A 14552-nucleotide genomic window follows, 5' to 3' on the forward strand; every position below is an offset into this window, starting at 1 on the left:
AAGCTATGTATGTATATTGCAAGTTTTACTCAAGACTCTAAAATCATCCACCAATAAACTTTGTTAGTTAGAGATGTCAGCGTGTACTCTTTAATTTAGTACTCAATCAACTAACTCAAAAAGAAGATCAAATTATGCCTTTTGGTAGTAAAAACAAGGATTCAAGGGAATTAATGCTTGATAATCATCTTCAAGCAAAGGAAACTTTTGATAAAGATTCCTCTAACTTACAAATCTAAAAATATCTTGAATAGGTATGGTTAAATATCAATATTCACATAGTTATACGTTGCATATTTTGCACATTAGACAAGACAACTTTTACTTGAAATTGCTTTTGATTTTTTAAATATAAAAAAAGTTATTGTCATGACCAGGCCCGGCCCAAGGGGAGGGCAGGAAGGGCTCAAGCCCCAGGCCCTCTCCTTCTTAGGGCCCATAGGTTTTTAAAAGACATATAGTTACACATATGTGCGTTTTTTTTTGGACCAGACCCATCACTCCCATCATTTTACAATTAAAATTAAAAATAATAATAAATAAAAATAATAATCGGCGTGTTCAATCAAACGACGCTTCCCCCTGAGGGCCCATGTGTTTTTATTGTAATGTTTGAGTTTTTAGGTATATGTATTTCATATTAATTAAATTAATTATATTAATTGATTAAATTAATTCTATTAATTAGTATACCATTGGTCAATTTATTAGACTTTTTATGTTAATTTATTTTATTTAAGATAGGAAATTTGGATTATAATAATCCCAACTTAGTGCAGTTGGCCGATAATAATCCAAACTTTAAAAATAGTTGTCACTGGTCCCTTTCACACTATTTGTTTTAATTGGACATCTGTTAAAAGAAATTTAACAACGATAAGTTTTTTTCAAATTTCAGATTGACATTTTAGGGCTTTTGATCAAAATGAGAATATGAATCGACTAATGTAAAACTTAACTCGAAATGGCGTTTTAAACAATTTGATTTTTGTTAATTAAAAGTTTAAACATCAGAATTGAAGGATTTGAAGCATCCTTTAGTTGTTTGGACCACCGTATGATGGTAAGTTTTATATCAATCGACTCGTATCCTCATTCCGATCAAAAGCCCTAAAATATCAGTTTGAAATTTGGAAAAAAAACTTAATGTCGTTAAGTTTTTTTAACGGGGGTCTAATGAAAACAAATAGTGTGAAAGTTGGGATCAGTGACAACTATTTTCAAAGTTGAGATTATTATCGGCCAACTGCATTAAGTTGGGATTATTAAAATCCAATTTATTCATTAGTCAAAAAAATGTAGAAATAGTAAAAATTGAAGAGTTAAGTAAGCGCAAATACAGAAAAATGTGAAGATACATATGTTTTATGGTAGCTGGCGATCAACAATGTTCCAAGAAAGACTTAACCGATTGACGATTTTTACTATTTCGATCGATGTTTTAGAGATCATGAATCATTTAAAAAATGCTTGAGGAGCATAGGATTTGTTTAAGGGTGTTAGATCATTTTACTAAAAATATTTTTTGTTAATTAATAATAATAATAATATCACATTTGTCTAAAAAATATAAGAGTTTTTGACTTTACATTTTAAGGCCTTTGTATTTCATGTTCTGGGCCCCGATTGTTTTTCTATTGTAAACTTCATATTTTATGATATTATTATGTGTATACCCGCTGCCCTAGATGTGTTTTAGGTTGCATGTGGCTCGTGTGATTGATTATTGCATGAATTAGTTTCGTGTAGTTGTTAATTACATAGTTCGGTTAATACTTTGTGTGTTGATTGAGTTTGGTAGACGTCGTCATTAGGGTTTACGTTTCTTGAGTCATTCAAGTCAATGAGTTCACCACATTTAAGTTGGACCAAGACCTTAGGTATCGGCTTATCTTGCTAGTTAGTTAATCGGGTTAGTCGTTGCGAGACCACGTGCGGTTTTTCTATTGTTGGCTAGGTTAAGTTTGTAAGTTGAGTTGTTTTGTCCTTAGTATTGAATTACTCCTATTCTCCTAGGTTTGTAATTGAAGGTGCACAAAAAGCCGAACCCGGAATCAGACCCCAAAAAAACCCCTGAACTGGGTTTTTTTATACCCAAACCCGTACCCGACCCTACCCGTAGGGTACAGATAGGGTATGCATTTTAGTACCAAAACCCGTACCCGAACCAAACCCAATTTATACCCGGTAATACCCGAAAACCCGAACCGGTTCCATACCCGGAACCGGGTTTTCCAATACCCGAAACCGAGTTTTTCAAATACCCGATCTATACTCGAAATTACCCGAAAAATACCCCTAAAAATTGCAACCCCTAAAAAATTCCAATCTATACCCCGAAAAAAACCCGAAAATATGGTTTTTTTTCAATACCCGGAAATAAGGTATTCAAATACTCAGTTCTATACTCGACCCGAACCCGATACATTGGGTATGATTTTTAGAGGCAATACCCTAACCCGATACATTGATTATGGTTTTTAGAGGCAATACCCGAACCCGACCCGGGTATTGCTAATACCCGATTTCCCAATACCCGATCATACCCGAACTCGGTTCCCTACCCGAACCCGGGTTTTTCTAATACTCGATTTATGCACCTATATTTGTAATAGCTCGAGTCTTAGTGAGATCTGTAACTTAAACACGCATGGACCAAGTGATGAGTTATTAAGGTACGTAGATTAACAACCATGAATTAAAAGCTATCTAGACGTTGTTAGGGTATTATGGTAAAACTGACCGTAGGGACCCAGTTACCTTGACCTCACATATGTTAGCCCATCTTTAGAACTCTGGTTTCAACCTCATGTTAGCACCCTTGTCATCTTACGACCGTTAAGTCATCTTACCTAGGTGATTCATTTTCTTATTATCGTTAGTTCCGTTAAGTTTCACCGTTAGTTCATTAGCTGTGTTGCTACGTGAGTGGTACACTTGTCGTTTGTGTGAAGCTTAGTTGAGATTGTTTGGTTTTATAAATTTAAGACTTATTGTTGAATTGCGAGAATTAGTTATTTAATATTTATATATAGCTCTTCGCACATCAACCCTTAATCCTTATGGAGTTATGATGCCATAAAATATGGACGGAAACAACTTTACAAGCCTCGACATTACGACAAACCACTGTATGTGGTTTGCCTGATTTCGTATCCCATTTTCTTGAACCCTTGATTTTGATGGCCATCCTTAGATTTCATGATATTAACGGTTGTGATAGTAAAAACACACGCAAATCATCAATGCCTATGAATGTGTTTTAGTTAGCTATTGAAAATTTTCATTATGTAATATATTTTCTTCTAAAGATTTGGTAGTACCTCACAAATTTAAAATATCTTTTTATAAAAATGGTTTGATGCATGCACTGGTTTCTCATTCAAAAGGATATCATTTTTGTTTTTCTAAGAGTATTTTTTTTCCTTTTAGTGTTTATGTTGTGAAAGATTTATTGGCTTGAATGAATATTTCCATTAATCTCTTCCCCATATATTAACAAACGTAAACGAACGATTTTTTTAACATTACCAGTATAATAAATAAAAACTTTATTAACACTGAACACATATATCTTTTTAGCTAAATCAAGTAAAGGTATTAGTCAACAGTATAATTCTAAGCCTCAAGGTTCACAACTTCTTTTCATGCTGATGTTGTAAGTCTGGGAGCCTCTAAACGGATATAGTCATACATTACTCCTTGAAATCGACTCTGATTGTTTACTTGTGTTAAGTAGATTGAATTTTCTCTGTGAGAATATAAACTGACACCAGGTATTTTGATATTCAGCAACCAGTATATACCATGTATTCCATGCCTTGCTATCGCATTGTCTCCCCCGATTATCCCAGTTGAAAACAGAGGAACCTCATTCAAATTATTTACGCGCACCTACAGAGTTAACGCTTTAATAAAGGTTTTAATGTATGCATATGTTATCTTGATCAAGTACCTGCAAATCAGACTGATGTGCAGAAGCAAGTGCTATTCTCAGCATACAGGTTTCACTTTCTTTGACATTATAATGGCTAAACTTTATCGTCCATGTTGTCGGTTCATAGGTGTCATTATTTGTTTTCCTGTTACAATAAAAAAGTAAAAAAAATAGAAACCATAAAGAATAGTCGAACATAAACACCAAAATTATAACATACCTAAGAACATGGGCAAAGAAGAAATCTTTTGTATAATTACTCTCTCCGACCGTGTATACTAAATCACTGTCGGGATAGAGTTCCGAATATCTGTCCCATAATCCATATTGCCTAAACCTGTTCAATCAATTTATTTAGGGGACAATTAACGAAACTAACAATATTTATAATCTCAATTAGGGTATGCTAACTTTCTACGATCATAAAATAAATTAGTTCGGCTAAATGCGCGTGTAAATTTATTTTCATCAACTTAAAGTTTTTTATTATCTTTTAGCGTGAAAAAAGAAATATTACTGATGTGACAAGTTAAAGAGGAAATGTAACAAGTAAAATGAGAGGGGGTGGGACGTTAAGCACAAAGCGAAATTAAAAGTATTTATAATCGCAAATCATTACAATAATTACAATTAGTAAGGGTGCCAACCTATTAGGATCTTTTAAAAGAAAACCGTTAGCATATCTTGGGTCAGGATCAGGAATGTAATATTCAGCCGCCAAGCGATCAGGAAAGCCAATCTCCCATAACGTTGGACCATCTCTTGGAGGCTCGTATACAAGATCACCTATGTGATATTAACACCTGTTAGTTTATCCCTCAAAGAAGTCCAAACACTTAACGGGAGATTGGTAGCATTAAATAGGTTTTTGGCAAACCACGCTGCTAAATCTTATCCGTTCATTTCAACTCTAAGAAATTGCCTCAAAAAGGCACAATTCAGATGGACTCCGGAAGCCGAGCAAGCGTTCCAAGAAGTCAAGAAGTGTTTAATGGAGTTACCCACGTTAACTGCTCCACACGCAGGTGAACCATTAACACTATATTTGTCGTTATCCGACATTGCTGTGGGGGCTGTCCTATTGACGGATAGGAAAAAATGTCCAAACTCCAATTTATTATGTCAGTAGAACATTATCGGATCCTGAAACAAGATATTCGATGTTGGAAAAGCTGGTACTGGCACTGATCTATGCCGCCAGACGACTCCGCAGATATTTCCAGGGCCATCCCATAAATGTGTTAACCGGGTACAAACTCAAGAACGTGTTGAGTAAGCCTGAATTGTCCGGTCGGCTAGCAAAGTGGGCCATAGAATTGGGTGAACACTCAGTCGAATATACACTAAGACCGGCAATTAAAGGACAAGTGTTGGCGGACTTTGTCACAGAAGTTCCGCAACAAAAAGAACAAGAGTGTTTGATTGAACAACAATCCCAAGCACCTCCGGAACAAGGACAAATTTGGTCATTGTTTACGGACGGAGCCTCGAGCAGTGAAGGATGTGGTGCTGGCCTAAGGCTAGTCAATCCTGAGGGACATGAATTTACATACGCCATCAAATTGGACTTCAAAAGTACCAACAACGAGGCGGAGTATGAAGCCTTCTTGGCAGGCTTGCGGATAGCGAAAAAGCTTGGGGTGAGACACTTGGAAGCACGCGTGGATTCTATGCTAATTGCGGGACAAATAAATGGAACATATGAAGCCAAAAATGATGTCATGGCTTCTTATTTGTCACAAGCGAGGGTCTTGATTCGCCAATTTACCTCCTTCAACGTTATTCACATTAAAAGGAGTGAGAACAAATCGGCGGACGCTCTTAGCAAGTTAGCTTCAACAAATTTTGAGCATTTTGCCAAAGATATTCGTGTAGAAGTCTTAGACCATCCATCCGTTCCCCAGAATCAAGTCTTGGTAATTCAAACAGGCGTCGAATCATGGATGACGCCAATTAAAGCTTACCTATCTTCCGGAGCGCTTCCAGCTGGGAAAGCTGAAGCTCGAAAAATCAAACACAAAGCTTTGAATTACCAGTTGACCGATGGTATCTTGTACCGAAGATCATTTCTTGGTTCGCTGTTACGTTGTGTGGACGCGGAAGACGCAAATTACCTCATCCGGGAAATTCATGAAGGTATTTGTGGACTTCATGCGGGTCCAAGAATGACAGTTGCAAAAATCATGAACGCAGGGTATTACTGGCCTGGAATGCATTTAGACGCTGTGCAAGAAATCAGAAAGTGCGATTCTTGCCAGCGTCATGCCCCAAATACCTTGCGTCCAAAGAACGAACTGATTCCGGTAACATCTGCCTGGCCGTTCAAGAAGTGGGCTATCGACATTATGGGACCTTTCCCAGAAGCCCCGGGACGAGTCAAGTTCCTGATAGTGGCCATTGATTACTTCACCAAGTGGGTAGAAGCCAAACCAGTCGCCTCAATAACGGCATCAAGTGTTAAGAAATTCTTTTAGGAATTCATCATCTGCCGGTTTAGTCTCCCGCAACAGTTGGTAAGTGACAATGGGACCCAATTTGCTGATAGAGGATTACAAGAATGGTTAAGAGAACTTCAGGTAACCCAAGTTTTCACATATGTAGCTCACCCGCAAGCAAATGGTCAAGTCGAAAGGACCAACAGAACTATCAAGGAAGGAATTAAGGCGAGGTTGGGTACTAAACGGACCGGTTGGGTTGACGAGTTACCCCATGTACTCTGGGCCTTCTGCACCCAGAAAAACTCTAGTAATTCAGAAACGCCGTTTAGCCTAACTTTCGGCACTGAAGCCATGATCCCGGTAGAAATCGGGATCCCATCCGCGAGGGTTCTGTTAATCAACGATAACGATCGCTAACTCCGGATGAATCTCGATTTGCTCGAAGAAAGACGAGAATTAGCATCGATCCACGAGTACAATTACAAAAGACAACTTCAAAAATACTATAATTCGCGGGTTCAAGAATGCAAATTCGATGCGGGAGACTTTATCTTCCGCAACAACGAGCATCCGGACAGGAGCCTCCGGGCAAGTTAGCCCCAACTTGGGAAGGACCTTACAGAATCAAACAAGTATTAACCAAAGGTGCCTACAAGCTGGAGAAATTAGACGGGACTGAGATTCCCCGGACATGGAATGCAGCACAACTAAAGAAATGCTACATGTAGTGCTCCTATTTTTCTTTTATTTTCGGCCTGCGTGCCCACATAGTACAGTAATTGTGTAATTTCTTTTTCTAAGAAGGCTTATGCCCGATATATGAGAAATTTCCAATCAATTCCATGTTATTTTGTTAAGTTGTAATCTTTTATTGACAAAACCGAAGTTCCGGATAGGCACTTATATTATAGTGCATAAGACAAAGTGCACCGGGAGAAACACAAAGACTTCTTATTATTGATCAAAAGAGATTACAAAATAGGAAGAAAGATTTACAAAGGAAAGTACATTTATGGGGCGACATTTTCGCCTCCCGCAGTATCTTCGGCTCCTTCGTTTTCTTCTTCCTCAAGATCCAGCAACTCCTTTAGTTGCTCAATGGCATCATCCTTATCTGCAAGCTCCGATATATGATCAAAGAGGGAGAATTTCAGAGTGTCATAATCCTTGGTTTTCTCGATAAGGATGGAATCGGTATCCACACCAGCCAAGACATACTCCTTCGACACTTTACCTTCGGAAGCAAAATTATAGCCTTCCTCAAAACCCATTTGCCGGCCTGCTTGTTCGGAAGCACGGAGGAGTATTGCGACACAGTTCCCAAGGTCGTCACTATTCCGAACATCAGTAATAACCTGTTGAAGTGATAAAGCTCTGTATGAACACATACACGTGTAAATGAATTATGGCAGCAAAAGATTTAGTACCTTGGGAATTGTCGTCGACAGAAGCCATTTCTTGTCCGCCTGAGCTCGGATAAGATCCATCTTATGATTAGCACACTCCAGCGTGTAACATCCCGAAATTTCAAGATAATATTAATTATATTACTTAATAATAGAGGGAAAGTTTACTCGGGTTATCAGGAAATAAATAAAAGAGTAGGAGTTGGTATGAGTCGGGCTAGTGTTGGATTAATTGAGATGGGTTAAATAAGAATGGGATTTCAGGGATATAAATACCCCCAAAATCCCAAAATATCTTCATTTACATCTATTTCTTCACACACTCAAAACACACACATTCTAACCGATCAAGATTCGAAGCCGAGACCCGAGATTTTGTTGATAGATCTGAGTTGGTAAGGTAAGAACAAATCCAACAAAGCTAATATTACTGAAAATGGTTAGGATTGGATGGGTTAACCGGACCCGAAACCCAAACTGCCCAAATCGGACCCCTAAAACGTCGATTTTAGGCCGATTTGATGGTTGGGATTTGTAGGCGCCGATCATACGATTCCGTGGGTACCAAAATCGAGTTATTTGGCTAAGAAACGAAGGAGTTATGGGCAAACAGATCTGCAGCGCGATAACTTCGCCTGCAAGATTAAGTTCGCCTGATGAACTTCGCCTTCAAGCGTAACTTCGCCTAAGGATAACTTCGCCTACGGCCAAGTTCGCCTAAGGATAACTTCGCCTGAAGCCAAGTTCGCCTAAGGATAACTTCGCCTGAAGCCAAGTTCGCCTAAGGATAACTTCGCCTGAAGCCAAGTTCGCCCGAGGTTTAACTTCGCCTGAAGCCAAGTTCGCCTAAGGTTTAACTTCGCCTGAAGCCAAGTTCGCCTAAGGTTTAACTTCGCCTGAAGCCAAGTTCGCCTAAGGTTTAACTTCGCCTGAAGCTAAGTTCGCCCGAGGGTTAACTTCGCCTAAAGCCAAGTTTGATTAGAAAATAAACTATAAAGCGATAAGTTAAAGTAAGCTAATACTAGGCCACCAGATTAGATCAGACGAGTATTGATACGTGTAACTTGTACAGTCAGCCGAGCTCAGATAGAGAAGGGATTTACAGCTATCAGAAAAAGAAGCAGAATTCAGGTGAGTTTCTAGCCCCATTTATGTGTTATGTTTTCGGGGCTGTGTGCATACTCAATATGTTTGTTAATACACTTATCCTAAGAGATAAGTGTATGCCTTATGAGGATAATGTGAAATGTATGAATGATTGCTTGATAGTACGTGAACGATCTTCGGATATTGCACGTACTGTCAGGTTGTAACGCTATGTATAAGGTAAGTATGTTATGTATGTTTATGTGTATGAACATGATAGAGATAATAGAAGAAAGAAATGATAATGTATGGTTACGAAAAGGGTACCGAGCCCTAATAATACTCGAGGTATGATGTATGGTTGTATGGTTACGAAAAGGGTACCGAGCCCTACTAATACTCGAGGTATGATGTATGGTTGTATGGTAACGAAGAGGGAATCGAACCCTTCTAATATTCGAAAACTAGGGACCAGACCCTTATAATATCTGTGATGATAGGGACCAGACCCTTATAATATCTGTGATGATAGGGACCAGACCCTTATAATATCTGTGATGTTAGGGAATCGAACCCTTCTAATATTCGAAAACTAGGGACCAGACCCTTATAATATCTGTGATGATAGGGACCAGACCCTTATAATATCTGTGATGATAGGGACCAGACCCTTATAATATCTGTGATGTTAGGGAATCGAACCCTTCTAATATTCGAAAACTAGGGACCAGACCCTTATAATATCTGTGATGATAGGGACCAGACCCTTATAATATCTGTGATGTTAGGGAATCGAACCCTTTTAATATTCGAAAACTAGGGACCAGACCCTTATAATATCTGTGAGGTTATAGGGCGAAAGGCTCTTTAAAAAAAGTATGATTATGTATGTAAGGAAAGCATGAAGGTAAAAATGAACGTATGATTATGAATGTAAAGAAAGTATGAAAGTAAAAATGAAAGTAAAAGCACTTAGGTGTATATGAAAGAAAGTTAAGAGATTAAGTATGAAGCGTAAGAATGTATTGTATGATTATGTGATTAACTAGAACTCACTCAGCGTAGCTGACTTTTAGTATGCACGCAGGTGAGCTGATTATAGAGTTAGCATGAGGATGACACACGGCATGGATTGAACGGCTGGCATCTGAAGAAAGAAGTAAAGATGTTTTAAATGTAAAGTTTTGTGTTATGGTATCAAAGAAAAGATTTAATGTTTTGTAACAAATGATTGATGTTTTATATTCCGCGAAAAGTTTTAATAAACTATGATTTGAAGAACTGTGTTTATGAGTAAATCCGACGCTAAAGTAGGGCCACCGGGTTCGGGGCCTTACACAGCGCTTGGTCTCGACTCTTAGCATTAAGGTTGGATAAACGCTTGTCCTTGGCTGCTGAGTTGGCTTGAAGGGTCTTAATCAGCTCAGCTTGGTCGTCTAGCTGTTTCTGAAGAGCGACCTTAGCTTCCTCAGCAGCAAGCTGTGCGGCTTTCGCTACTTCCATAACTCGATGACCGTCTCGAGCATCAGTTAATGCCTTGAGAGCCTCTTTCTTGGCATCAAGAAAGTTCCGCTCGGTTTCCTCCAACTCATCATTCATAGCTAACCAATCCCGGTGAAGTTCTTGATTGGTAGACACAGCGTTCGCCACATGATAAGAGTTGGAGTAGAACATATCTTTGCGGACGCGGCGACGTTGTCGTTCCTTCTCTGCAGGAGGAAGACTTTCGTCGAGATATTCCTGGCAAACATCCGCATCATTCAGTACCGAGTTCCGCCGTAACGTCCATCGGGGATGATGCGGAGCAGTATCTTCACCCGTTTGAGAAGAGGAAGTTTGCCCTCTGTGTTTTGACACATTAACCCCACCCTGATCTTGGAGATTGTGTTCATCAGGGGTGGAGATGTGGGAGGCTGCTCAAACTCACCAACCTCTTTTTCCCTGATCGGAAGAGTCTGATAGGTTGATCGGCTCTTGAACAGTGTTGAATGGAGAGGTTGGCGGAGTCGGAAGTGGTACAATAATTGAATCCTTGAAACCTGAAATTTCCAAGGCAAAGCTTTCTTAGCTATCATTAAGTGACAAGGTCAAAATATAGCCATAATGGTTTAAAACCTGACCTTTGGAAGCATCTCGGGAAGACAGCTCTCGAAGGCGAGCACCCAAGTCAAGAACCTGGGTCTTTTCCTCCTTCTTCTTCTTTTTCTTAGGCGCAGCATCGGAAGGTTGCGCTTTCCGCTTGCCAGCAGCCTTAGAAGTACCCGCATCCAAAAGTTGAGGTTCACCCTCGAAGGATTCAGGACCACCTTCCTCACCTGTTGGCGGATCGGCGGTGGTCTCTAGGTCGTGCTTACGGGTCAAACCTACAGTGGAAGATGAAGGGTTAGTAGCACCTATCGGCAAATCCCCCTTCACAGAGTGATGACTCTTCGCTGGATGACAGAAGAACTATCACTCCGCTCGAGGTGACGGCGGTTACAGGGCGAGGTTGAAAAATACCTTCGCATTTTCTGACAAACTCCTCACCTTGGGCATACATTGCTTCGGAGACAATCGGTTCCGGAGTAAGGGTGGTGGAAAAAAGGAAATTCCTTTCCGTGCGGTCCAAAAATGGTACGTCATGTTGAGCAATGGGGCGGCGTACCATCATTCCACCCACCTTGTCCATAAGAGATGAAAGAATTGAACCCTCTCCTGAAAAAGAGAACGCTTCAAACAATGTAAGTTGAACAACCAGAAGGATATAAATGCAAACTTACTTCCATCCGGATTCTCGTAATACGGTTCTAAAGCCGGAAATGGCCACAAACGGCTCATCTTGGCATGAACCATCGCCCCTTCATGAATAGGGCGCATGGGTGTGGGAGTCTTGGTCAAAGTTAGGTACCAAGCATGCCCTTTATACTCGGAAGCAAGAATTTTCTGCAGCTCATCTTTGGCTTTTCGCCGCGTCATAGTGAACGGGATAACATCTTCCCGAATCTAGAAAAATTTGGATTTCCACCCATGAATGCTGCGAAGCCATTCAAAGCCAATAACCCCTTTCCCGGTGGGAGCAAAACTATACCAACCTTCCTGGAAAGTCATTTTGTAGAAAACAGCAAACATGCCGACGGAAGGATCATAGTTATGTGCTTGGCAGCAGAACTCGAAGTGGCGAATCCTGAGCATCCTAAAAGGGTGAACTTGGGATAAATGAATCCCATACGCCGTCAAGACCGATCGCACGAACTTGGTTACGGGCAACCGGAAGTTCCCGTGGTGAAATGGTCCAAGTAAACAACCATCTTCCTCGCTGGAGGCGCCGTTGCAATGGATCCGTTTGACGGACGTTCAGCCTCCCATTCAGGAGGAAAGCCGTACACGTTTTTAACGTCCTCGAAGTCTTTATCTTTAATATCACACCCGACTTCAGTAATAGCGAGAGATTTTTCTTCTGGGCAGCCATTTTATGGTAATGATATGAGACGGATATACGAGAGAAGAAGTTCTTTGGTATGAGTAAGAGAAAAAATATGTAAGTGATAAGAATGGATTGAAGATTTCAAGGCCTATTTATACCCATCGCAGTTAATGCGACCATCTGACTAACAGAGGAAAGAGAAAAATCCGGGCCACAGGATGGCTGACACGTCAGGCGAGAGAATCGAAAAAGTGTATACAGGCTGTCAAGTGGACGATTTACACGTCTCGTCAACCGTCGCATATACCCTCTTTCTGCCACGTCATCAGTTCAATCCAAATTGCACAAGTACAAAAATTCAAAAAGACAAGATATTTCACAAAAGATATTATCAACATAAAGTTTCTTTTAATTCAAAATAGTGATCACAAAAAACATGAAAAGAAATTACAAGCCAAAATTTTGAACACCTACACCTATCCTATGGGTTAGGAGGCGTTGTATCTTCCGGAGCAGTATGAGCCACATCTTCCGCCTTGTCATCATCGGACTCATCATCATCAGATTCGTCATCAATATATACCCGCAATTGATTCACACCATCTTCAGATGAAGCAAATTCCGGAAGCATATTTTGTAGCGGGAAGACAAGGTCATCATACTCTTGAACCCGCATATCCAACTCCTGCTTCGCGTCGAGGCCAAAGAGCGGGTGACTCTCAATAGGTTGTCCGGATTGGGCAAACGCCAATCCTTCGTCAAAACCTTTCACCCGGCCAACGCCTTCCGAAGCAGCAGTCAGGTTCACGAAGCAATCGGTAAGCTCCGTGCTCCTCTTGATATGACGAATGACCTGATAACAAAAAGCGTAAAGAACATGTTAGCACGAAACCCAAAATGCATAGACAAAGCAGCATACGAAGAAAATCTTACCGAGTCAAGGCCACGGTTGAGGAAGTACTACCTCTCCCGTTCGGCACGTTCCACCCTATCACGGAGCCCCTGTAACTCGGCGGAGGCTTGGTTGTTTGTCTCAGTGTGAGACTGCAAAAGGGAGTCGTATGCAGATTGCATTTCAACAATAGTCTTATCCTTAAGCTCGGACTGCTCCCCTTGCAATCTCAACGCTTCCTCGAGCTCTTGAATCCGGGCGTCCTAACGAGACACCTCGTCCTGTGCCCGCACCAATTCGTCCTTCTTTCTTTGAGTTTCAGCTCGAGAAGCTTCAAGAGTGGCATTAGACCTTTCACATGCCTCTTTCCAACTCTTGGCAGCAGCAGCACTTCGGTCTTTCTCTAGCTTGAGTGCAGCCTCAACATCGACCTGCTTCCATTTTGCCACGACTGCTGCCTTCCGCTGCTCCTCAACTTCTCTTTCCGCAACCTTCACGGCCTCGGAAGCCGCACCGAGCTTCCCACCCATTGTCCGCCACTCCCGCAAGATTTCTTGACTACAAGCCAAGCTGTTCGTCAAGGAAACAGCTAAATTAGTATGAAGCTCTTGGCGGGAGCGAGTCTTCCGATGTATTATCTCAGCATGTGGCATGCAATGTTCGACAAAACTCATACAAATTTTGGGTCGGAAACCAGCGACCCATTGACAATGTCCCAAGACGGGACAAACAAATCATAGTCTCCTCCCAACTGAACGTTCTCGAAGTACTGGGAACTAGAAGTCCTGAGACGAACAGGAGTAGAAGAAGATTGTTGAGGGCCACCCCGTGATAAACCTCCCCCAATATCATGGACAGATGGTCCAAAGAAAAACTCACCTCCCCCGCCCGACACAAAGGGCGAAGAAGTAGAGTAAAATGGCTGGGCAGGTTGCATAAGGGGTTCATCAGCGCCTTCTGTAGTGACTTCAGGGTTATCTTGTTGAGAACCAGTGCCGTCCCCGCCTTCAAAAAGGTAATCCAACGGCCCAACAGTCGTCGGTTGAACGCTAGACCCCTCCACAACCGTTACAACAGGAGGGGTAACAGGCTTCTCTGCCTCTTTCTCCGGAGGAGGCGACGGTTGTTTTTCAACATTTGGTTTCGGCGTTGATAGCCTACCAAATGCGTGACCCTTAACAATGGACGGATCTGCATAGCACAATCAAAGTCAGATCCCATTGTCTTATACAACAAAAAGCTAACATATACAAACGTACCGGTCACTGCCCCAGTCATTCTGAAAGGCTGAGCGATAGTGGTTTCCGCGGACGATGGGTCCGGCGTTTCTTCATTTTCGGTTCTTTCCCAGCATCCGAAGCACTAGTACCCGCATCACTCGCCTGCGATT

Source organism: Bidens hawaiensis, unplaced genomic scaffold (assembly GCF_021521415.1).
Source record: "Bidens hawaiensis isolate Kalapana, Puna unplaced genomic scaffold, B.hawaiensis_p1.1 tig00019083_1, whole genome shotgun sequence".
Taxonomy (NCBI): domain Eukaryota; kingdom Viridiplantae; phylum Streptophyta; class Magnoliopsida; order Asterales; family Asteraceae; genus Bidens; species Bidens hawaiensis.